The sequence below is a fragment of the Hetaerina americana genome, unplaced genomic scaffold, assembly GCF_022747635.1.
Source record: "Hetaerina americana unplaced genomic scaffold, ioHetAmer1.1.p SCAF_37, whole genome shotgun sequence".
Classification (NCBI taxonomy): Eukaryota; Metazoa; Arthropoda; class Insecta; order Odonata; family Calopterygidae; genus Hetaerina; species Hetaerina americana.
Window position 1 is genome coordinate 662,692 of NW_027286952.1, and position 24,809 is coordinate 687,500.

At 43.1% G+C, this 24,809-nt stretch overlaps 1 protein-coding gene across 1 annotated transcript in view; it reads left to right on the forward strand.

Annotated features, from left to right (window-relative positions):
- LOC139691536 (GTP-binding protein Di-Ras2) overlaps positions 1 to 24,809 on the forward strand; it is a 169,445-nt gene that overhangs the window by 77,184 nt on the left and 67,452 nt on the right. The window lies entirely within an intron of this gene.

Below are 24,809 nucleotides of genomic sequence, written 5' to 3' on the forward strand. Positions count from 1 at the left end.
GAAGACGACGATCGTCCCGGAAGACAATCCACGTCGACTGATGAACCTCGCATCGAGAAAGCGAACCATCTCAAAGAGACATTCAGGGAACTTGCAGAAGAGTATGGAATCTTAATTAATTGGCTCGTGCTTTGAAATATTGACTGAAAAATTGAGTATGCATCGAGTCACCGCCAAATTCACAGCTCGCCTGATCGAGCTGAAGAGGTTGAAACCCTCTTGTCCAGGACCACAACAGGTAATGGATGAGTCATGGCTTTATGGACACATCGTCGAAACGAAAGAGGCAATCTTCACAGTGGATTGGTGAAACATCCCAAAAACACTCGACAAGTTCGCTCGAATGTCAAGGTGATGTTGACTGTTTTTTCGATGCAAAGGGAGTTATGCATCACGAATGCCTCCCTAAAGGTCAGACGGAACACATGGAGTACTACCGAAGGGTTATGAAACGCGAAAGAGAGAGAATCAGGCGAAAACGGCCCGAACTTTGGAGGAGCGGTGAGTGGTTTTTTCACCACGACAACGCCCTGGCTCATTCGTCTCCCTGGACATCTCAAGTTATTAGCCAATAATGAGGCCCCTGTGCTGGCACGCCCATCCTACTCGCCAGAACCGCCCCATGTCACTTATTCCAGTTCCCCAAACTAAAAACCTCGCTCAAAGGAAAAAGTATTGTCAGAGAGAGAGAGAGAGGAATTCTACGGAGGGGCTTATGAAGATTTATTCCGGAAGAAGTGCTCCAGGACTATTTCAAAAAATGAAAACTCCGTTGGGATAAGTGCATGTATACGTTGGGGCGGAGACTAATTTGAAGGGGACCCTGACCAATAATTCGTTTGTGAATTATATCTTTGCGTTAAATGGAGTTCGGTAACTTTTTGAAAAGACCTGTCCGCCCGACCGACGCGCGGACGGGAGTCTGCCTGAACGCCTGGTCGCCTCTTCGACGCACGCACCTAGCGCTGACGCAGGCACGAACCTTAGTTTGGGGGCGGATGGGGGAGGGGAGACCCCTTAGAGGGACGCGCTCGCTCCCAGCGCCGCAAGCGGTGACCTTTGAGTCACAGCCGGAGCGGGCACAGACGCGCTGGGGGGAAGAGGGAGTGCGCCGGCGCCCCCTACCCCCCCCCCCCCCACTCCCCCTCTTCCTCTCCCATCCTCGGCCCCATCGTCCCGGTCAGAGGGAGATATACTTATACTTACTAAGATGCCTTAACAATCATTTTATCAATATTTCCCCCTGATTTCGTGCATATTCACGATATAACCCTTCGTAAAATGCTGCTTTCCCTGGTTTTCATTCAATGGATCAAACTCCATAACGCAGAAAACAGGTTCTATTAATGTGAACTCGTGGTGAGATTCCTTTGAACTGGAGCACAAAAATGTATGACGTAGGTTGGTGAAGTGTTTCTCTTGGAGCGGATATTTACCAAAAGGCATGAAATACCTTCATCTCTCAAAATGAATCTTCATCTACATGACGCCGTGCAAGCCACTAGGAAGGTGTTTGACAAAGGGTTTATCCTCACCAGGCATTCATCTACGTATACATATACACCCTGTACATATAGTATGTATATCCCCCCATCCACCAAAAAGGTGTGTCGCAGCGGTGCCATGCACGGGACCAAAGTTCCGCGCCATGAATTAGACACTTCTACAGAAATAATTTAGTTGGGTAATGAAATGATGACCGGTTATCGGACTCAAGCGGAGTGCATACGGTACCCCCAGCGTTTCTAGTAAAATCATGCAATGAGTGAGATGTTTTATGTTAAGTATGCCTCGACTACTTTAAATATATGTAGGCTTACATTCGTGTACATAGGCAAACACACACGCAGATAAAAACGCATTTTCATGCACTAGTACACTGCTATATAAACACATACATATATACATATATTGTTTGACCCAAATATAGAAAAACACAAAAGACGAAATTTGGGCGGGCCGCCTTCCTCTGCGGAGAGGTTTCGAGACGAGAGGACGAGGACTCTGGGTGGAAGGGGACGGCCGAGAAAGGTTTGGTGTTGGAAGAGTTGGGAGGGGAACGTTTGGAAATGTTGGATTAATATGGAAGGTTTTGAAAGTGGAGGGGTAATGAAAATATCTGGAGGCCGGGGTAATTAATGTCTGACATTTAGACCTGGCTCATTCCAGGAATCAAGGATCGAGATGCACACCTGCTCTATTGTTTTGAGTTTGAGAGGAAGGTCGGAGGTTGGGAGGGATGCTAAAATAGAGACTAGCATTTATCAAAGGGAGCGTTATATACGGAGGCGTCCTTTGGGATTGGGAGCATCCCAATCAAGGAAGAATTCTTGCATGAGGCACGTTGATTATTGAATCTAATATTTAGAGCTGGGGTACATTGTTCCATTTGGAAGAAAGGGCATAGTTCGCACTTCAGAAGGGTACTACATTGCTGGAGGTTCATGAGGCGTAAGGAATTGGTGGGAGGGATTTAAAAAGCGGGTGGGAGAGGGATGGGATACGGTTTGAGTAAATAGGGCATGTTTTATATCTTGGTTTGTGGCACTGCAGAACTTGGGAGTGGCTTTGAGATGGGACGGGGATTTAATGATAGGATACGTTGAGATGAGGAGATCTGATAGGTTTGCGGGGATGTATTTAATAGTAACGGAAGGACATTCGGGAAAAAGGTTGGTGGTGCAGTTGTTGCTCTTGAGGATAGGGTAGAAGTGTTTTAGTGTGGATCAAAGAGTCTCTGGGAAGCACGTGTACAGTAAGTATGTGTGCCTGTATGTGGTACACATTGAAAGAAGATAAGATGGGAGTGTAAGCATGTCTTCGGATTCTTTTGTTTAGTAGGGATTCAGGATAACCTCTTTGGAAGAGGGAATGGTGTAGATTTGAGAGGAATTTATCAAAGGAGTCGGGGTCATTGCAGATCCTGGGTGGACAAAGGACAGGGAAACCATGCATCACGGCTGAGATGATTACGAAGATGGGTGAGAAAAGGAAATGGAAGAATGTAAACACAGAGTTTGATAGAAAGAGATATAAGGAGTAAAATTATAAAATGAGGGAGGTAACAAGAAGAGCAAAAGAAGCATGGTGGAAGACGAAGTGCGAGGGTGTGGAAAGTTTGCAGAGGGAGGGTGAAATTTGTGCGTTTTACAAGAAGGTAAAAACACTAATGGGAAGGAAGAAGGAAATAAGTGTCTTAACAGTAAGACATAAGTCGGTTACATAATACTTGAAATAGAAAAGACCCAAGATATATTAAGGAATACATAGAAAAACTGTATGATTAAAAACTTAAGCCACCAAGTTTAGGTATAGAAAGAAAACATGACATAGAGGAAGATAGCTGAGGTCCAGGCACACTTGACGATTAGGTAGAAAGGGGAGGTGAAATTAAATAAGGCCGTGGAGGTAGACAACATTCCTGCGTAACTACTTAAATCCTTTGGAAAATGTGGGAGGAAAAGGATATGGGCTGATTCATAGTATCTTTGAGGAAGGAATCTGGCCGGAAGATTTTGTGAGATTAGTTTTAGTTATTATTCCGAAAAAAGTAAAGGCTACATCATGTGAGGATTACAGGGCAATAATTTTTATATCCCAATCAGCTGAAGTTGTTCTAAGGATATTAAGCAAAAGGATAGCGAGAGGAATATAGAATACAACCAGGAGTTTTTTGCCTGTTTCGTAGATTTCGAAAAAGCGTTTGATAGAGTGAATTGGGAAAAAATAATGAGCATATTGCAGAAAATAGGAATAGATTGGAGAGAAAGGAGGCTAATCCACAACCTGTACATGTCTCAGACTGCTCAGGTGCGGGTGGGAAACGGGGAGTCGGGATGGGCAGTGTTAGGAAGGGGTGTAAGGCAGGGTTGCCCATTATCACCGTTTCTGTTCAACCTGTATGTAGAGGAAATAATTAAAGAGGCATGGGAGGAGCTGGAGGTAGGAATGAAAGTGGGCGGGGAATTCGTAAAATCAGTTAGGTTTGCTGATGACCAAGCTTTAGTTTGTCAGTCAGCCAAGGGGTTACAAGCATTGCTGAGTTAATTGAAAATTCAGTACGAATGATATGGGATGAGAATCAATACGAATGAAACAAAGGCTATGCGATTTTCTAGAAAGAAAAAGGCTAAGCTAAACATTAAAATAGGAGGGCAAAAACTAGAGCAGGTAGAACAGTTTACGTATCTCGGAAGTGTTTTGGACCAACACAGTCAAAGTATTAGGGACGTAAGGAGAAGAATTGCGCAAGGCAAAGAGGCTTTCACAAGGAGGAGGGAGTTGATGACAGGGACTTAGAGTAAGGATATTAAGAAAAGACTCGTAAAGCGTAGCTATGTACGGCGCGGAAATGTGGTCATTGAGGCAGGAGGATAGACGTAGACTGGAGGCTTTTGAAATGTGGGTGTGGAGAAGAATGGAGAAGGTGAAATGGACAGAGAAGAAAACAAATGAGGAAGCACTTTGTATGGTGGGCGATGAGAGGGGTTCGTTGGAAGCAATCCTATGGAGGCAGGAAAAGCGGATGAAGGGGGTATTGACCGGCAGTGGGATGTTGAAGACTGTAATAGAGGGGAGAATGTTAGGCAAACGAGGAAAGGGAAGGAACAGGATAGGGATGTAGGACGGGATGAAGGGAGGAAGAAAGTACTCAGAGATGGAGAGGGACCTGATATTGAGTAGGATACTGGATTGTGTTTTGTTAGGAGTCACAAAATATTTATTTGGTTGTTGTGCCCATCCAAAACCTACATTAGCTGGTTGATTTCCTGATAAATAAAATAAAATGTGCCTACTTTCGATAAATGTCATTACGTTACTGATGATAATGTTCTTATATTGTGCATGAAATCGATTTTATTGAAGTGGTTCGGTAATTGGTTGGTTTCTCTCTTTCGCCGCCTTTATGATTGGGAGTTTTGTGGGCTAGTTTCCATTCGCAAGGTACTGAGCTCTTTCTTCTATCGATTTAAGAAAAGTACTTCCTAAAAATGCGGCAATATCCTCAGCCAATTCCCTCAATATCCTATCAGGTATTCCTTCCGGACCTGGTGCTTTGTTGGCCATGATGCAACGTGGCTGATGTTCTTGGTCAGTGCTATCTTGCCCATGTGCTCTCCGGGTGGTTTGCTGCGTCTGAATCTTTATTGTAGACGCTCTGGAAAAACGTGTTTAAAATATGTGCTTTTTTCACGTTGTTGTCAATACGTTCGCCGTTTTTCGTCTTCAAAAAATGTACAGTTGGATGTTTACCCTGTATTTATCTAACTTAAGACCAGAATGACTTTGAATTTTCCTCAAAATATTAGCATAACATTTTAGTTTTGAAGGAGTGTAAGGATTTGCGTGTGATACATTTTGTTTTACCGCGACATTATTTAATTTCTGTTTGAATGAATTCATATACTACCTTGATCAAAAATTTCCCGGAATTTATTCAGAAAATTAAAAATACAAGTTTATTCATCTAAATCTATATTGTCCCCTTCAAAGTAATCCCCATCGACTGCAACACACTTATGCCAGCGCTTGATCCAATCCTCGAAACATTTTTTATATTCGGTTTTCGGTATGTCCATCAGTGCTTCCTGCGATTTTTCCATTACTTCCTCTCGGCTGCTAAAACGCGTTCCCCGTAATGGTTTTTTAACTCGATTGAACAGAAAGAAGTCACAGGGAGCCAAATCAGGTGAATTCGGTGGCTGTTGGATGGTATTTGTTGCATTTTTCGTCAAAAAATTACGAATAATGATAGCACTGTGCGACGGTGCGTTATCATGGTGCAAAATCCACGAGTTTTCTGCCCACATTTCTGGTCTCTTTCGGCGAATTGCTTCACGCAAACGTCTCATAACGCCCAAATAATACTCTTTGTTTACTGTCTGGCCTTCTGGCAAAAATTCATGATGCACTACACCGTTGTAATCCATGAAAACCGTCAGCATTGCCTTCTTTTTTGACTGAAAACGACGTGGTTTTTTTGGTCTCGGCTCATTTGGTGAACGCCATTCACTTGCCTGATGTCTGGATTGCGTGTCGTACTCATAAACCCACGTCTCGTCTCCAGTAATGATCCTTTTGATGAATGTGGGATCGGATTCAGCCTCGCAAATCATGTCTTTTGCGACGTCAACACGGTCTCTTTTTTGCATGAAATTGAGGTCTTTTGCTGCTACACGACGGAAACCCAAATCATTAACCACAATGTCTTGGGCGGATCCATAGGCAATGTTCAAGTCCTCCGCTATTTCTCTGATGGTTAATTTGCGGTTATTGACCAACATTTCTTTTACTTTATCAATTTTTTCACCGACTTTCGATGTCGATGGTCTGCCACTGCGTTCATCATCTTCGATTGACTCACGACCACTTCTGAACCGCTCGTGCCACTGGTAAACGACCGTTTTTTTTAGAGAATCGTTGCCGAAACACTTTTCCAAAATTCCCACGTCCGTGCGCCACTAAATCCGTTTTTTACGCAAAATTTAATACAAGTTCGTTGTTGCAATTTTAAATCCATTTCTGCAATTGTAAAAAATCGCCAACACACACAGAGATAGATGTACTCTTGGCTACGTAACTTTTGCAAATGTCAAGTTATGACACTAAGATTTAAAGGGAATATCAACAACAGATGTACCAATTTAACAAAAAAAACAGAACTCAAATCGGAACGATGGGAGCACCACACGGTGGTTATTCCTGGAACTTTTTGATCAAGGTAGTATGCTACGTCACTACTTTCTAAACTCTTTTAAATCCGACTCCAGCCTTATTTTCTTTTTGAATACCGATCTGACTTTTCCATTGTACCATCTAGCATTGTACCAGCTGTTGCTTTCAAGTTTGAATGCAATGTACGTTAGCATTAATTCGCGTATATTACTTATGAAATATTGTTCTCTGCATCGGTTGTCAGGGTTTTTGTATTGAATTCTGGTAATTCGCATTTTTTCAATATCCTCGAATTCCGTTAAAATTTACCTCGTTTAGCAATTTATTCTAAAAAGTGTTAAAATTCCTAACTGCCGAGGAGGACTTCCAAACTGTTTAATTAACAGTGGAAAAGAAGAAGATGGAGTATGGACATGACATAGCAACGAATGGAGAGTACTTTGAAGAAGGGGACAAAAGCGATGTAGACTAAATTTTTCAAAATGAAGTTTATATGGCCTCAGTTCATGTATTTATTGGACAGACTTTGGATAAAGAAGGTTGTGGCTCCTTGGTTAGCGATATCGTAATTTATTCTTAAGAGTGTTTGGGGAATATCTGGAGGATTTATTCACCTGGATGTCTGTTTTTGGCAGATTTTTCAACGCAGTAAGGGTCTCGATCTTTTGATGGTAGATTACTTTCACCAGCGATTATAATTGTACACTGTTGCTGTGTTTGTTGGTGAGAGTGGATATTCGGTCGTCGAGTGAAACATCTGTGTTGGAATCTGGGGATCTGCAAGATGAGCACACGAGAAGGCTTCCGTCGCTCTAGTCCTATACGTTGCACCAAACGCTTCCCATGCTATTTCGCGTCGCATCTTTATCGTTAGCTACTTATACGGGAATTAACAGCGATGACTACTCCCCCAACATGTCTATCAGCCCTTCCCTTCTGTAAATCGTGAAACCGTTAAGAATACCTCAATATTTCCTATATCTCCCGTGAACCAACTCGATATCTTGCCTTTTTTTAAAATAAAATAGACCCCGTCTTTTTAACATTTCTTCAGCATGATTTTAATAGTATGCGCATCCTGCTATTGAATATTGTTGCATTTAAGTACTTTCTTTCGTGCGGACAACATTTTGAGAGCACATGATCATACCTATGTTTGTCTATAGGTGACATGATTGAGATAGAGCACGCATGGCGGGTGACCCAGCACCCTCCACCCCAGATGCCCATGCGGCGGGACGAGAGGTATTGGGTAGATGTGGAGGACAGCTTATTTGCCCGACGCAATTCATCTCCTGCCACCTTGATTATTTCGAATCAACACACTTGCGAAATAGGGAAACTTTCACCTCCTATACATTTCACACCTCCACCTTAACGTTTGATTTAGCTTTTCTCTTGCTGAAAAGCTACATAGCATTTGTTTTGTGAACATTTATTCTCATCGTATAATTATCGCACTGACTTTCAAATGTACTTAGCAATGCTTGCAACCCCTTGCCTGACTGACAAACTAAAGCATGATCATCAGCAAACCTAACTGATATTACGATTTCCCCACCCACTTTCATTCCTAACTCCAGTTCTTCCCATGCCTCTTTGATCATTTCCTTCACAAATACGTTGAATAGCACCGGTGATGATGGGCAACCCTACCTTACACCTCTTCCTAACACTGCCCGTCGGGACTCTCCGTTCCCCACTCTCACCTGAGTATTCTGAGACACATTTCACAGATTGCGGATTAGCCTCCTATCCCTCCAATCCATTCCTATTTTCTGCAATATATCTACTCTTTTATACCAACCATGTCATTCTATCAAACATCCTCTTTAAGCCTACTAATCAAACTTGTTCATCTCTATTGAACTTCATGTTCCTTTCTAGTAGTGTCTCCATACGGTCTTCTCTGGCAACACGCGTGGCTCTCCCCTTCCTGAACCTTTCATACGATTAGTAACCCTCCTCTTCATCCTCCAAATTCGGATCCTAAGAACCGTTTTCTGCGTGCTGAGCGCGTATTCAAACCTTCTGTTTTCCATTGATCAAATAGTATATGCACCTTTATGTGCTTGGAATCCAAAATGGTACTGATCTTGCGGATACACTCGTCCCTCATAAATACTCGCATAATCCGTGCAGAACTCTTCCTCCCACGTTTTCCTAAACTGCATTGTATGTAACTCCGGGGTTATTTTAAAAAAAGAGTGCCTTTGCGACCACATCTGATTTCAAGACCCTTAATATCCTTTCTATTTCGCAAACCAGTCTACCTGATTCTCAGCCACGTCGACATTTCTTCTTTTAGCAGGTCTAACATCCTCATATATTTTCACTTCGTATTTTTCCCATCTCTTTTGATACTTATCCCGGTTCGATAATTGATTTTCCTACAATATCTTTAATTGTGTACACAGATTTTCACTTCTTTACTTTCCTGTACAGCGCAACTCCCTTTCATATATTTTTCAACTCTCCACATTATCGCACTGCGCTTTTCACCTTTTTTCCTATCGCAATCGTTTGCCGCCTCAGTTTTTCATTCATCTCTTTGTATCTCCTCCTTGTTGGCTTTGATTTCTTAATTCCTTTCATTTCCTTCTTTCATCCACACTCCTCATTTTATCGTAATTAATCCATCGTTTCCTCGCCATTTCCAGATGATTTACTCTTCCTGTGGTTACGTTAATGGCTTTCGATATCCCTTTTTAATATCTTCCCATTTTTCCTCTACAGTATCCCGCCATTGGCTCGCTCTCACATTTTTCACCAAACTTCCCTTTGAGGACGCATTACGTTAACTATAGGACGCATTTTCATTCACTCTCCGAAGAAATGATCATGTCACCGACTGACAAGGAGGCGTAACACTGAATTTCCACTCCCTCCTCAAACACCTTTGGTTCTTTCGTTCGCTAATGGTAGCGGTTTAAGACGTGAATACCCAGACAATATTTTATCAAAATATGCATCGTATCCCATTCACTTACTGCCAGGATGAGATTAGTCCCAATTTGGCGGTTCAAGAGTTGAACATTTTCTTAGCATCACTGTGCATTTGAAGTGGGGTTCACGTTCATTGCCTACATTGCGCATTTTCTGCAGAGGTACTGCCATTCCATATGAATACAGAAAAGTTTATTACAATCAGAGACCCAACTTTATAACAATTCTAGTCTGTAAAACACTCCCCACGAATGACGCTCAAAATATCCAGTAACGCTGTAGCAAAAAATTAATCTGTATTGAATTGACAAATGAAAGTTTCCGGCGTAATTTGGTGGAAATCCTTCATCATGAAAGAAGGCACTTTGCCTATCAACATAGAATGTATTTTTATTACGGCCTAGGTATCGTTACCGCGTAACATCTTCAGGTTACATTAGAGTGTAACATCAAGCTGGAGATGTCACGCTGTAAAGAAACATAGGTCGTAATAAAAAAAGTCCATGTAGGTAGGCAAAGTCCCTCTTTCATCATTACACTGAATTTGGTCGACATAGAATCGCAGAGACAGAGATGGCTGAAGGCGTGAGATGCAGTAGTCTTATAATACGTACATTTAAGGAAAACAGTAGCAACAGAGTCAGTGAGAGTTTTTCTCGACGTCAAGGGGGCTGCAATAGAAAAATACATACCTAGTAAATTTAAAAGTGACGGGATGGAATTAAGATGGTGCAAGGTGGAAATATGCAAAGCACTAAAACACCAAAGAGCATCGCAATCAAAAATGAGGATATCACGCAAGGCCGAGTCTAGCAGCAAACAAAATGATATAATGATAAATAATTTCACTAGGAATATATTTTTCAATTGCAGATCACGTACCGTCGAGAAAAGCACTCCACAAACTATCACTGTCTCTGCTCCCACTACTTTCCTTAAATGAGCCATGAGACTGCCGTAGGTCACGCCTTAATCCTTCGTAATCGGCCGGGTCAAACAAGAAAATCTTTCTTTTGGGTTCCTGGCCCTGTCGGTCTTATCTTAAACTTAATTGCAGGTCAGCGCGTAGGTCAAACAGTGGGTCTCTGAAGTACGCTTCGCCAACTAGTTGAATTCGGATGAAGCAAGGATCTGCACACAATCGATTATATATTGATTGTGGTTCATGCTGTGTCGGAATGCATATTGTACAAATAATTCAAACGGAATAAAACAATTTCCCCGTTGAATATTCAATAGAGCTTAATTTCCAAGGAGACCTTATCTGTGTTAGGTGTTTACCGCTGTGTTAGGTGTTTACCGCAGACGTTGAATAATAATAAACTCGATGAACATACCTTATATCGAATGGAGAGGCCAAGGGCATAGTTATTGGAACCGATACGGTTCTTCTTTTTCATTGTAATTGCTGCCAGTGTAACTTTTGCCAGGGATTCCACCCGTTCCGTTAACGGAAAGTGAGCGCGCCACCGCCATCTTCTACCCCCCCTCCCCCTACTCGAATGCGCCCGTTACCATGGAGACGGCCAGGCCGCGACGAGGTGCGGCGGTATTTCAGGGTCGAGGTCTCCATTGCGGAGGACGACCCCGCGGTCCAGCGCCGGCACCAGGGGCGTGGGGGGGGGGGCAGCGGGGGGCAAGAGCGTCCGCCCCCGAGCCCGCTCCCGCCGCCGAGTGCTGCATTTCGCCCGGGGTGGAGGATTGCTCGGTGCGACCCTCGAGGCGATCGATAAGATTTGCCTCCCCGCGCCCAACTAGAACTTATTAGAACATGGGCGGACTCCGACGTTTCAGTCATGCAACTCCGGGTGTATAGTCCTCTCATACTTTCCGAAAACCTGGAAACTTGGGAAGCTACACGCTATTCTAAGGGATAAGCGTAAGGACCCAGCGAACGCTGAAGCGTTCCGACCGATCACTCTCCTCCCAGAGCTGGGAAAGGTAATGGAGAGACTAATTAAAAAGAGAATTATAGAAGAGGCATGTATTGTATGTATTTCAACCTGTACGCAGAGGAAATGATTAAAGAGGTATGGGAGGAACTGGAGGTAGGAATGAAAGTGGGCGGGGAATTCGTGAAATCAGTTGGGATTGCGGACGATCAAGTTTTCGTTTGGTTGAACAGAAACGGCGATAATGGGCAACCCTGCCTTACACCTCTTCCTAACACTGCCCATCCGGACTCCCCGTTCCCCACCCGCACCTGAGCAGTCTGAGACATGTACAGGTTGCGGATTAGCCTCCTGTCCCTCCGATCTGTCTCCAATGTCTGACGGAACTTTTTTGGTACGAAGTATAAGTACGTAAAGCAATGAAACGCCAAAAAAACATAGTATTCGAAGATGAGGAGATCACGCGAGGTCGAGTCTAGCAAAAAAACAAAATGGAATAATAAATAACTATAAAACAGCCCAAGCGTTAGCAAGTAAAGCATGACGCAAGGCGTAAATGGAAATTAAAAAAATTGAAGATTAGGTGGTTAAAATTCGGAGAATAATCGGGTAAATAGTTTGGTCAAATGCACGGGAGGGTCAAGGAAACAAGTCTACAGTGTCATCCTGGAAAAGCAATGGACAAACACTGACCACCAAGTTGGAAAAGGTAGTACACTAAAGCACTATTTCTATACCGCTCGTAATAAATGTTTATGGAACGCGAGTCTATAACCCATCGCTCTCATTACCCGATATATGTAATTGTAATCTTCCCTCTTGGAATCGAACGCCAACTTAAAGACAAACAAATATTCAGGCCCTGATCAAATCCCTGCTCGGGCATGCAAAACGATGGCCTCAGAAATAGCTCTTGCATCTTGCTGGGTATTATGTAGATTTGGAATAGCCCCTGCCATACGTATACCCTACCGGTGACCTTGAGGGTGCTTGTGGATGCAGATGTGAAGAGTGGGGTCAGGAGGCAGAGATGGCATTCGCGGAAACAAGTATCTATTCAATTTCAAAGTTAGAGCGTAAGATTTTCATTTGCAAGATTATTGTGAATTAAAATATATTTACTTGCAGTTTGTGATTGGAAATGGGGTTTTCCTGAATCTATTAGTTGGCGTGGGCTCGCTTTACTTTGCATGAGTTTTTATTCTGTTTTATGGATGGTGCACTAACACCCCCCGCAACAAACCCTTCCGGCGGCTGGCGGGGTTTTGTGTAGATGTGCATATATTAATGCCCACTCCACTCTTCGCATTCCTTCCTCGCTCCCTTTCTTTCCTTCCGTGCACGATGACCTCCGTTTCTTAATATTTATTTCGTCAAAACAGCAAACATATTACGCAATAAGGCAAATACAATAAATAAATCTCTTTGGAAATCATAAAAATCCGTTAGGTTAGGTTTCCGTGGCGCTCTTGCTTAATAAACATAAATATATATTCGCATTGCTCTTATCTATGGAAAAATGCGGAGCAGTATGTGATGTAATACAAAAACGTTGTGCAACACAATTTAAAAATGAAGAATCAGTAGTCCGGATTTTTCGCCAGTAGCGGAGGACAATGGGTTAGCACAGGCCTCCGCTACTCTCCCCAGTGCTTCATCGGGCGAAATAATTGGTGGCCGGCCTACGTCTTTCTCAGTTCGGAAAAAGTTCATGACGCAGTGATGAGGCAATAATGAATTATGTAATTTATCGCCTTGACTTTAAAGGAAAATATCGGATGAGGAAATACTTTGTTCTTCCACACATATTATGTGTGGAAGAATATATGTGGAAGGACAAAGTATTTTATTTCCCGATATGAATCGATTCCACGAAGTGACACCTCAAAGCATTCTATTGGTAGAGAAAAAGACCGACTCCTTTCCCAAGACTCTCTCGCGTAATACTCAACACAACTTGGCAACACCGCGCAAGGATTGGCGAAGATCACGCGGCGGCGACAGTCTGACGGCAACTGAATTTCCTGATGATTAAGCCCCGCTCGCTCCACCGCTATTGGTACCCGAAGAGTCACGTGATCAAAGCCTTCCCTTCCCCCGAGGGACAAAAATATTTTGACTAGATAATAGCCACCCTTGCTCTCCACCGCACCACATCCCTCCGTCCGCCCGTTATCTCACGCCGCCCAAAGCAAGTGACACCGACGCCAGGCCCGCAGGATTCCCCAGCGAGCCCCGTGAGTTGTCACTCCTCTTCCCACTCCACACCCCTTGGCCATCTCGTTATCCCTCCAGAATCAATCGACAGTGATGGCTTAAGGGATTAGTCGGAAGATATTTGTACATACATATACATACATATACATATATATATATATATATATATATATATATATATATATATATATATTATATATATATTATATATATATATATATATTATATATATATATATATATAATATATATATATATATATTTATATATATATTTTTATATATATATATATATATATATATATATATATATTCCAAATGGCATCGATTTCCTTAGTTTCGTCATCTCCCTGGACAGTAGATTCCACATTCAGCAAAGTGCGGTTTTGTTGCCTTTAGGCTGAGGTCCGGGCCACTCCGTTTTGGAAGGGCAATGCGCTAAAAATCCATTCGGTGGAGGTGAAATGCCTTCCAACAAGTCTCGCTGGTGCTCCCGGCTCCTTTCCATGGCTGAAACTCCGCTAATTTCACGATGCATACACTCGGCATCGCTATCTCGCGCTACGACAGATTGCACGCACGCTGCGAAGACAGGGGAGCTGTTTCGTTCGGTCCCTCTCTATCATTAATTTAGCTCCACGAGGGCATCTTAAGAAGGACCGAAAATGCAACATTACGCCTAGTTGGAAAATTTAAGCGCAAAATTTAACTCAGCGCTTGACTCTACTTTCTTCTTGGAACCATAGAATGTAAGGCGTCACGGAATGCAGCATCATAAAATTCTTCGAATGCAATATTTATGAGATTAATCACTCCTTTTCCTTGAAAATTGTCTTCAGCAAAATCAGCCATATATTATATAGAATCACAAAAATCAATAGGACTTGCATATTTTATGTATAGAACGCGCATATCTTATGCATCAAATAACTTCAACTAGAAATAGACGACCATTTAAGAATAGAGACCACATCGATAGCCTATGGCCGTTCAGACTACGTATCTATTGCCCAACAATTCGAAATGCAAAGGTTAGGACATGTCCCACAGCTTATGCCTTGTCTACCAGGTATGGCCGGCAGCAAATATCCATATGAAACAACTGTAACGTAAATCGAAACGTGCAACGAAGTGTTCAACAATGTTACCATCAAATGCAACTGAGCCCAGTTTTGCACGTGCCTTCTCCGACTGCGGCAAAGAGCGTCTACGCGTCCAGACGCCTAGTCTCGCCCTTAACGTCATAAAGGACAGTCCCACAAGGTCTACACATATATTTGTAAATGAAAACGAATAGGATTCATCTTTCTCCTGTACTTTCTGAGCCAGGAAACATATTTTATGCCAGCCATACAAACAATTCAATTTGGCGGGTAGATCTCGCCGCGTACGCTGACCAATCAGCAGTTATTCACACATTTTTATCATTTTGTTTCGTTAAGAAAACCTTCTCGTATGCGGCAATTTTAGGGTAGTCGGATTAATGTATTTGGCAATGCATTGTCTATAAAAACGCTATGCACATTTTCCGGGAAATGGGATTTAAGGTCTCGAAAAACGAGGACGCCGACTCGGGTATGCCGACTACTTGAGAACGTCTATTGAAACAAAGCAAGCATTCATTTTTGCCTTACTCTTCCGTACGATCAAGTGCAAGACTCCTGGGTCATAGGCTTTCTGCAGTGCCAGCTAAAATTTCGGAAGATCTCTTCCAGCTTTGAGAAGTGTACATTGGTTTTTTCAATTGGGGTAGATATTCTTCTCGTCCTGTGCATTTTCCTCTTCGAAGCAAAAACAAGAAGCGTGTTGGGGATGGCGATGAAGCTGTTCTCAATATCACCTCGAGATAGCTCGATTTCTCCTTCGAGACTGACGTCTTCAGTTCTCCTGCGCTTGCTGAATTGCTTCTGTCGTTTCGCGATGGAGTCGAAGAACGAATCGGAGTTGAAAGTCCCAAAAAAGTTAAACATTTGAAGCATCGTGAGGCGCATTGACCGCGGAAGGCTCGTTTGGAGCCGCATAAAAGGTTTCAATGGAAAACTGTTGGGATTTTGTCGTGCTATTGGTGCATACTTTGCTGATCTTAGACCTGACCTCTCACCGTGTCGGGTACCCCTATAATTCGCTCCGGGGTCCATTATACTGCCGATGCATCGCGGTTGGCAGCGCGTAGGATGCCCGAACGTGGACAAAGGTTTTAGCATAGTTGTTAGGTAAGAGAAGAGGGTGGAACTAATGGGGAATTCGATGTATATTGTCGAATGAATAACTGATTGAAGCACTTTTCCCCTTGATAACATCAATCCACTTGGTATCAAGTGGAAAAGTGCTTCGATCAGTTATTCATTATGTTCGACTTCCACCACATCACGCCTGAAGCTACTCAATTTATATTGTCGAAATTGCAAAGTTAAACCATTCACATCTCCATCACTGCGGAATCGAAAAAACACGCGCACTTCCAGGACAGGTTCGAGGTGAGTGCGGCTACCGCAAATAAAGGCATTGATAACCATAAAAAAAAAGAAATGGACAACATTTTCATCAATACTGAAAGACATTTGACCCATACTTGTCCACAAAGGCGTACTAAATTACAGTCAGGCATAATTACGAGTGTCGTTCGAAATAAAAATAGCCTGTCTATCCTTGTATTAAACTGCATAAGCTTTAAGAACGGACCTCGAGCATGTATTCCAAAGAGTTCGCGCTGATATCGTTTTAGGCACAGAGAGTTGGCTGAGTGATAATGTAAACGACCGAGAAATTTTCCCCATAGAGTTCAAAGTTTACCGACGCGATAGAGGTAGCATGCAGATCAGGAGGGGCAGTTTTCGTGGCAGTAAACAGTATTTTTGATATAAGACAATACGTATTTGCTGATAATGACATAGCAATCGTTTGGTGTACCTTGTTGCAATCCAATCAACCCAACGTTAATGTATTCTCCCTCTGTAGGCCGCCAGACTCAGACATTCAAACACTTCATGCACTCGACGAACAAATGATGTATCAATTTAAACGTGAGAATAATAACAGCATCACTATAATTGGGGGTTATTGTAACCTCTCCGGTATAGATTGGGGCAGGAATGGCGTTAAACCTCGGACTCAAGACCACGATTGTTGTAATTCTTTAAACAATTAATGCAGAGAAACTCCCTTCATCGAGCAGTGCCCATGGCCACCCGTGGAGAGAACATATTACGAGATCTATTTCTTACGAACACACCAGACCGTATTCTGAGCGCAGCTTATGGGAACATAAATCCGTTAATGTCAACTTTGACGTAGAAATAAAACAGATCGTTAAACCAAAAAGAAAAATGTATAATTATGGATCATAAAGCAGACGTAGACAATCTTCCCGATTAATGAAACTCTTCACTACCCGGGTTCAAAATGCGTATATGTCATGCAAGCGTGGACGAAGCTTGGTCGCAATTTGTAAATATTATGCAAAGAGACAGCACTGACTTCATTTCTATAGAATAAGTGAAAATAAATCGCGACCCCTGGCGATACAATAAGGGCGTTAGAAAAGCCCTTCGACAGCAGAGAATGTTACACTCAATAAAGTGAAGAACGCAGGCGATGACATATCTTCCTCGGTGAATTGACATTTATTGGACTAGATAATATTAATTATAGATCTTCATATATTGAATCCAAGAGACAATTACGTAGCGATTTATGAGGCTTAAAACGTAAAATACTATACGAGTATTAGGACAGTGACCCTAAAGCGTTCTGGTCATATGTTAGGGAGGTAAAATGGGGTGAGCAAACCGCGGCTTGCTTAAGGGATTGTAATAATTGAGGGAAAAATTGACATTCTCAGTAAATTCTTCCAAAGCATTTCACGAACGATGCTCATAAACGATCTTCCGGAGACAATGCATACTGAACCCATGGCAAATATAACAGCGGACGAACAAGGAATTGTCAAATTGCTCATTGACATTAAACACAACAAACCCCCGGGTCCCGAGAATACACCACTTAGTGTGATAAAACATTTAGCTCCTTGTATCGCCCCGTATCTCGAAGTAATGTATAGCAAATTCCTCACAGAGTGCAAAGTCCCTGAGAATTGGTAAACCGTGCAGACAACGCATATTTTTAAAAGTGGTGACTTAGAGGGACCCCAGTAGTTACGGACCCATTTTTCTTCTTTCTTCCACGTGTTGCAAAAGTTTGGAGCACATCATTAGCCAGTTCGTTAGTGAGACTCCTCAATAGCATTGACTTTTTAAGCAGCAATCAGCACTGATTCAGGAAAACCGGCTCATGCAAGACTCAATTTGGATTATTTATACGTGACTTACTTTTATCGGGTGAAATTGGTAGGCAAGTGGATAGGATCTTTTTGGATTTTCAAAAGACATTTGACAAGGTTCCCAATGGTAAACTAAGTCACAAATGAGAGCGTAATAAATTGTGTTGAAGACTTTCTTTCAGTGCGGGCGCAGAGGGTAGTCCTTGACGGCGCTATTTGTTCCGACCTCGTACGAGTCACCTCGGGGGTACCACAGGGAAGTGTAATCGGGCCGTTGTTTTTCTTGATTTTTGTTAAAGCTTTGAACCACGAAGTGAAAAGTAAGATTAGGATGCTCGGAGATGACACGGTAATACATCGGGAAATATCTGGGGATGAGGATTGTTTAACATTAACGAAGGATCAAGATTGAATTTTGAAATGGTGGGCAAATTAGAGTTATCCTTGAACCATAATAATTGCTCGGTGGTAAATTTCTTTAAAAGATTAACAGCGCTGGTTTTAAAAACTACTAGGAATTGACCTAGAAATATTTGATACGGTAAAATACCTAGGTGTTACTATTAATGACGACTTAACCTTGGGGGTTCACATACGTAAAATCTGTGGGCAAGGAAATAAAAAATTGAGATTTATTAGAGTTGGCAGGAGTTGGCAGGAGTGGCTACAAGGTCACGGAAAGTTGTTACACTGCTCTTGTAAGGCCTCACTCAGAGTATGCATGTAGTTTGTGGGATCCGAGTGAAAAAGGCTTCATGAGGGGAAATTGAGAAGGTTCAACGCAGGGCGCGATCCGTTTGGTCAAAAAGTGTTGCAATGAAACGAAGAGTGTGACAGAAATGCTTCTGGAGTTGGATTGGGAATGATCACAAGAACGGCTATTCAATTCAATTTTTAAAAAATTTAGAGCTGCTTGTTTCTGCGCTCTGGTCTCCTCGTCAATTATTCGCACCCCAACAAGCATTGGTCGCTTGGATCATGTATGTAAAAATTCAGGAAATAGATGCCATAACTAGCAGACTCAAAAGATGTCTAGGGAATAATTAGTTTTACTCAAATGACAGTAAACCATATCTATAGCAACCCGAATAGCAACACTTTCACCGATCTCGTGTGTTGTGTCGTCGAATTCAATTCATTTCATTTAATGAGTGGAGCGCTCGGTTCAATATTGCCAACCCTTTAGTGTGGTTTCCAAGCTTCTCCTCCTTCCATCCCTCGTCCCTCTCCCTCTCTCTCTCTGAGGCGGGGGGGGGACGCCTCACGCCGTCCGCTGACTACAGCGGTGCGTCACATTCCCCACCTGTGACTACTGGGGCGGAGACTATTAAGCAGTACAATATCCCCAATTCTGCATGAACTTCTTATTATGGTGGAAGCCCGTCGTACATGTTTCATGGTTCATTTTTATTCCATTTCTTCGCATAACAAATAACTAATATTTTACGTGGAATTGACCCTTGTTTTGAACTAATTCTTCCTCCAACATGAATACAAATTTGCACTTTATTTGATATATATGCAATAAATATGTTTCCTTTTTCCCTTCCTCTCCCATATCCTCCCTGATCAACTACCCTTCCCACCTGGTGCTTGGACCCCCTGCCATGCACCTTTTTGGTGAATTGCGTGGTATTTATGCCGATGCTGAAAAATGTTCCCCAAACGCTTACTCAAAGGTAAGGTACTTAGATCGCCAAATGTGCCGTATGCTTCCGCGACTACCTTTAACTTGTTGTGGGGGTTTCTCAACGAACGCGTCTTGCATTCTGCGAATAGCAGTCAGCCCTTATGCCTCCAGCACTCGCCCCATCTTACGTTCACGCACGAATCAAATGACATCACATCTTGCAAGACCTCCGGGGCATCACGATTCGAGCGGGAGCATCTCGGTGTGGCCCAACACTCGGAGTGACCGCTGTGAGGAGTGGAGAGAGGCCAGGCCATCCCCTTTGCCGCCGCTCCTCCCATCGCCGACCCCATCTCCTCGCGTGCCGTGCATTGGACACGACAACGCGGCGGTGTTTGAACCCACGCGGTATATTTAGACCACCCATAATTCCTTCCATTTGGTTGTAACCATTGCCGGAGGCTATGAACCCTCCGACTACTGCTGTGTTCTCAGCCATTACATTGCTTCCGTTAGTGCCTTCACTTCATGTTTTCTCGATGTGACGACACTACACATCAAAGTAATCAATGACTTTAGTCCTTCTCATTTCCCAGAAATAGCTTCCAAGCCTCCACGGAGCTGCGGTCACCCAGTTTCTCCATGGACACGAAAATAGAGTGTAAATTGATTTCTTCCCTCCAATACCGATATTTCTTCCGCGCCCCTCCTCCACGCTCTCAAGTTGAAACTCCTCGAGGTCGTCACCATCTTGAAGAGTGCCAACCAAAGTGACTTTTTTTTCTGACGCATCTTGTATACTGTGTGTTGCAATTTTGATCCATCACGAAAGTTCACGTCGTACTGGTATTACTGCAGTTTTGAATTTAACATTATGTGAACAAAATTCCCATCCAATCATTAATAAAGGTAAAATTTAGGGCGTTAAATTTTGTTGGCACGCACACGCTTTAGATACTCGCAGTAATCACGTGTCTGTGTGTTCTGCAAATGGTGGTTTGTTTTCTATGGGAAGCATTATGGCATACAGTTTCATCCAACTAGCAAATAAGGCGAAAAGCATATTTTAAACGAATGAAAATGTAACAGTTGCATCTGCCACTAATTCATGGTTACATAACATTGATTGCATTGGCAATACCAATCCAGAGGCCAAATTCGGAGAATGTCGATGGCGGCTGCCCTATTTCATCAAAAAACCAGATTCAAGCAGCATATTACTTCCTCTATGCTTGTGGCATTCTTAATTGAATTTTTTATTTAAATATTAGGAATCTTCCTTAGAATCAGGAAATTAAGAAGCATGTGAAGACGAAGAATAGGTTGTCTGGATACTGGGGCAAATATTTAACTCGGGGCGTTCGGAGAAGTGTGGCAGGAATAAGTTCATGTGGCCATCGAAAGCCTACCTGAACCGGTATGCTGATGATAATTTACTTGTTGCGGTGTTTACAAAGCAATGAAAATTAAACGGTCAACTCAAATGAGTACATCATCTTGTTGAATTGGATGGTGACTCATGAAGGACGTTTTTTATGTATACGAAAAATGTTTTCATGCCATGGCAAACGATCACAATTTGATGCAATAATCTTCAAACCCTCGCACTTTCCTCCAGAACTAAATCCTCGTTTCTCAATCTCCGTGTGACATTTAAGGAGGGCTTGCGCCGACATTCATAATCATCACATCAGTGGCTTTAATTTAATTCGTTACCGTTCGTAATTTAATTTTTCGCTTGCTTAATGCAACGTTCAAATGGCCGACGGATAACGAGGACACCATTGAATGGATCCTGTTACAAACGAGCGAAGATTACCCGTTCAATTCAGCATGATACGTAGGAAAGCATTTCTGTCAAACTTAGAGCGAGAAAAGTGTTTTAAAGGTTAATATTCTTTTGTTTAATGTACATTCCACCTTTGGACAACATGTGATTAATTTATGGCGTTCGTGTATATTTCAAAGGTTAAGCGTATATGTTCAGCTATTCGCTTGTCATCAATTATTTCCTCGGTAATTGCCCAAAAATAGAGCATGACTAATGAGGTTGATCAGGATCTAAACGTCTTTCTAATATCTACATCTATACAAAATCCTGCTACCCGTCGCAAGGGTGTGTGGCGGGGGGTGTTAGGGCACCAGCCATGCCTTTTCTATCACAATCATGTCACCTCTACACAAATATTAATCAAATCATTCACTCGAAAAATGTTAATCCAACACGAAAGAAAGTACGATACATGCAACAATATTCAATAACAGAATACCTGCATGTATTCAAATCATGCTGTAGAACTGTTAAAAAGACGGGGTCTATTATATTTTTAAAAAAAGGCAATATATCGACAAAATATGTACTCTGCCAACGCTAATTATCTCCTCCGCTGTCGTGTATACTGTGATCTCTAATGGTACGAGGAAAAAACGACAATTTTAAATCTACCCGTCTACAATCTATCGCCCTGATTACTTGATCTGATCTACAATAGTAAGTCGGGGCCTGTAAATATGTCTTTAACATCCTCGGATAACAACCTGCCTGAAATTTACGCAGTAACTTTAACCTGTATTTAAACCTACGGTCAACTACAGGCTCCCATCCTAATTCGTCCCGTCGTGACACTGCTAGCTTTTTCATCAAACAATTGTTCACAGCCATAGCTGCTCCACGTTGCACTCCATCTAGTCCCGAAACTAAGTCTACCTCGTGAGGATCCCTCCAATACACCCGCAGCATACTCATACAGGTGTGGTGTCGAACTAACGCGAAATAACAAAGCTCCCCTACCCTCTCCTTACACTTCCCAGGTATCCTTTCAGTGAACCCTAACTTTCTACTTGCTGTTCCGAATGTTTCTCGAATTTGTATTCCCCAGGACATACCCCTATTTATCGTCACAGCCAAGTGTTTGACCGATTCCACGTTTGTTATTTTGGGTCCCTGTATGATTTAAGTTTTTTTTCGATTGGAATATTGAGGTTTGAAGAAAATTTCTCAGGTACAAATTTATTGAGAATTTTGTTGAAAACAAATTTGCTGTAACAAACACTAAAGAAACAAATTTTTGATGATTTGAGAGGCATTTGATAAAAAAATCGAGCCCATTGCAAAAATGAACCCTAATCCGTCGCGTGGGGTCACGACGCATGGAGTACGAACATTCGCAGAGGCATTGAGTGGGACAGTTCCGCTCCCCGCAACGAATAATATTTTCCAATTAAATCTAGAATCCGCTGGTCAATCCCGACAAGGATGATCACACGCGTCACCCGCATTCGAACCCGGGTCCGTGGACCGCGAGGAGTGCAAATGCTTTGCCGCCGAAGCTACTATGCCGCCACAAGAATTCGAATGACTCGAAATATTTCCTGGACGAAAAATCACTTCAAAAAAGATTCCCAGTACTCAATCAGAACGAAAAATCTGCAAACTAGAGTTGAGTCTTAAACCGGTGAAATGGAATGGCAGGAATTGGATCACGTGTGGTTTGCGACTGCAGCTGAGATCTAATCAAATAGTCTACTGGTAATAATCATGAGAACCTATCTTACATAATGTTTAATTTGTCAAGATGAATCTTTCAAAGTATCCAATCGTTTCATTTCTTCTCCCGCATTACGAAGGGCAGGTTGCAACAGCGCTCACGTGCGGCAGGCACTGGCAGCGTATACTTTGACGAGGGGAAAAATACGAAACCAATCGTCACGCACGTCTGAATAAATGCAGATGGTGAAGCTTCAGTTAGCCAGCCAACGTAATATTTTCAATCAGTGCTTAGTGCATTACAAAATTAGTATTCTATTTGTACTTAGCACCCTGCAAGCCGCCGGGAAGATGTGTGGCAGGGGGTGCATCCACACCAGGCATACACAGCAAGCCAACAAACAAAGTCACGCACCAAGCAAGGGCCTCAGTACAGGAAGGAAATTTAACGTGCAATGTACAAGTAAACATTTATCATAAAAAGGAAAAGTGCACATAATACCACCACTATTTCTAGTGGAGCCATGCTACAAAATTGATTTGCTTCGTTTAAAATTACTATGAATACACGTCGTCATTCACACACAAACACACACGGAGGATAGTACGCACATCAATTCACTAAAATACGCATGCACCCACACACACACACACATGCGCACATACCTGCATATGTTTATATGGTCAATGACGATCGTATTTTACCCCCAGTCGACGACAAGAGGTCTCATTTCTCAATACTCGGGACAGAATGCTATACGGAGCATGAAATACACTCGCTCAGAATATCAATTTCCACAGAAACCAAGATTCTTTCCATTTCCATCTCATAACAGACTGCTATGCAGTACTCCCAGGTGAGATTTCGAAAAGGAAAAGAACTCCTATCAATGAATGACACGGAGCGCAGTGAACGAAGGGTACCCAGGAAGTAAATCAATACAATTTACAGACGGAAGCAAAGCAAGAGAAAAGGTGGAGACGCGAAGAGAGGCAGAAGAGGAAGACAGGTTGAGCCGAAGGACAAGCGGAGAGTATGCAGAGCATTCAACGAGAAGGAAATGCCCTTTATTGGAGGTGCACGTCAAAAAACGTGACCACCACTCGAGGCAATCAATTGCGGCGATCACGGCACTTGCTTCGAGTGTTAAATGAAGCATCACGCAAGAGTGCTCGCAGGGGCACGAGAAGCGAGCGAGGAATGCCTCTCAGTTGCCCGACAACTCGCGGGACCCCCCCCCCACTCCTCCGAGGGAGGGGGGGGGGACCACGCTCAAAAGGACCGGCTCGCCCAAACACCGGCGCCAACGACTTCCAGACATTCGGAAGGGGACACCGAGGGAAGACCACGACTACAGTGTCGCACGCCACCGCCGGCCGCACTCCGTGGTGTCCGCGGGTTCGGGTGACGCTGTGTTTTGCCTTCAGGGAAGAAGGCACCACGGTGCAGTGGTGCACCCCGGCGCAATGGCTACGGTCTCGTCCCAACGAGATTAAATGCCAGCGCAGAGAGAGATGTTGGAGACCAAGGGCGACTGCCTCTCGCATGGATGGATGGATGGGGCACTCATATTAATCCGAGGAATGAGGAGCGCGCGCGCGCATGCAGCGAGGGGGGGCCGCACCACCCCCTCCCGGGGCTCCCGACCGCCCCTCCCCCGCACGCCGGGCACGGCAAACGCGCG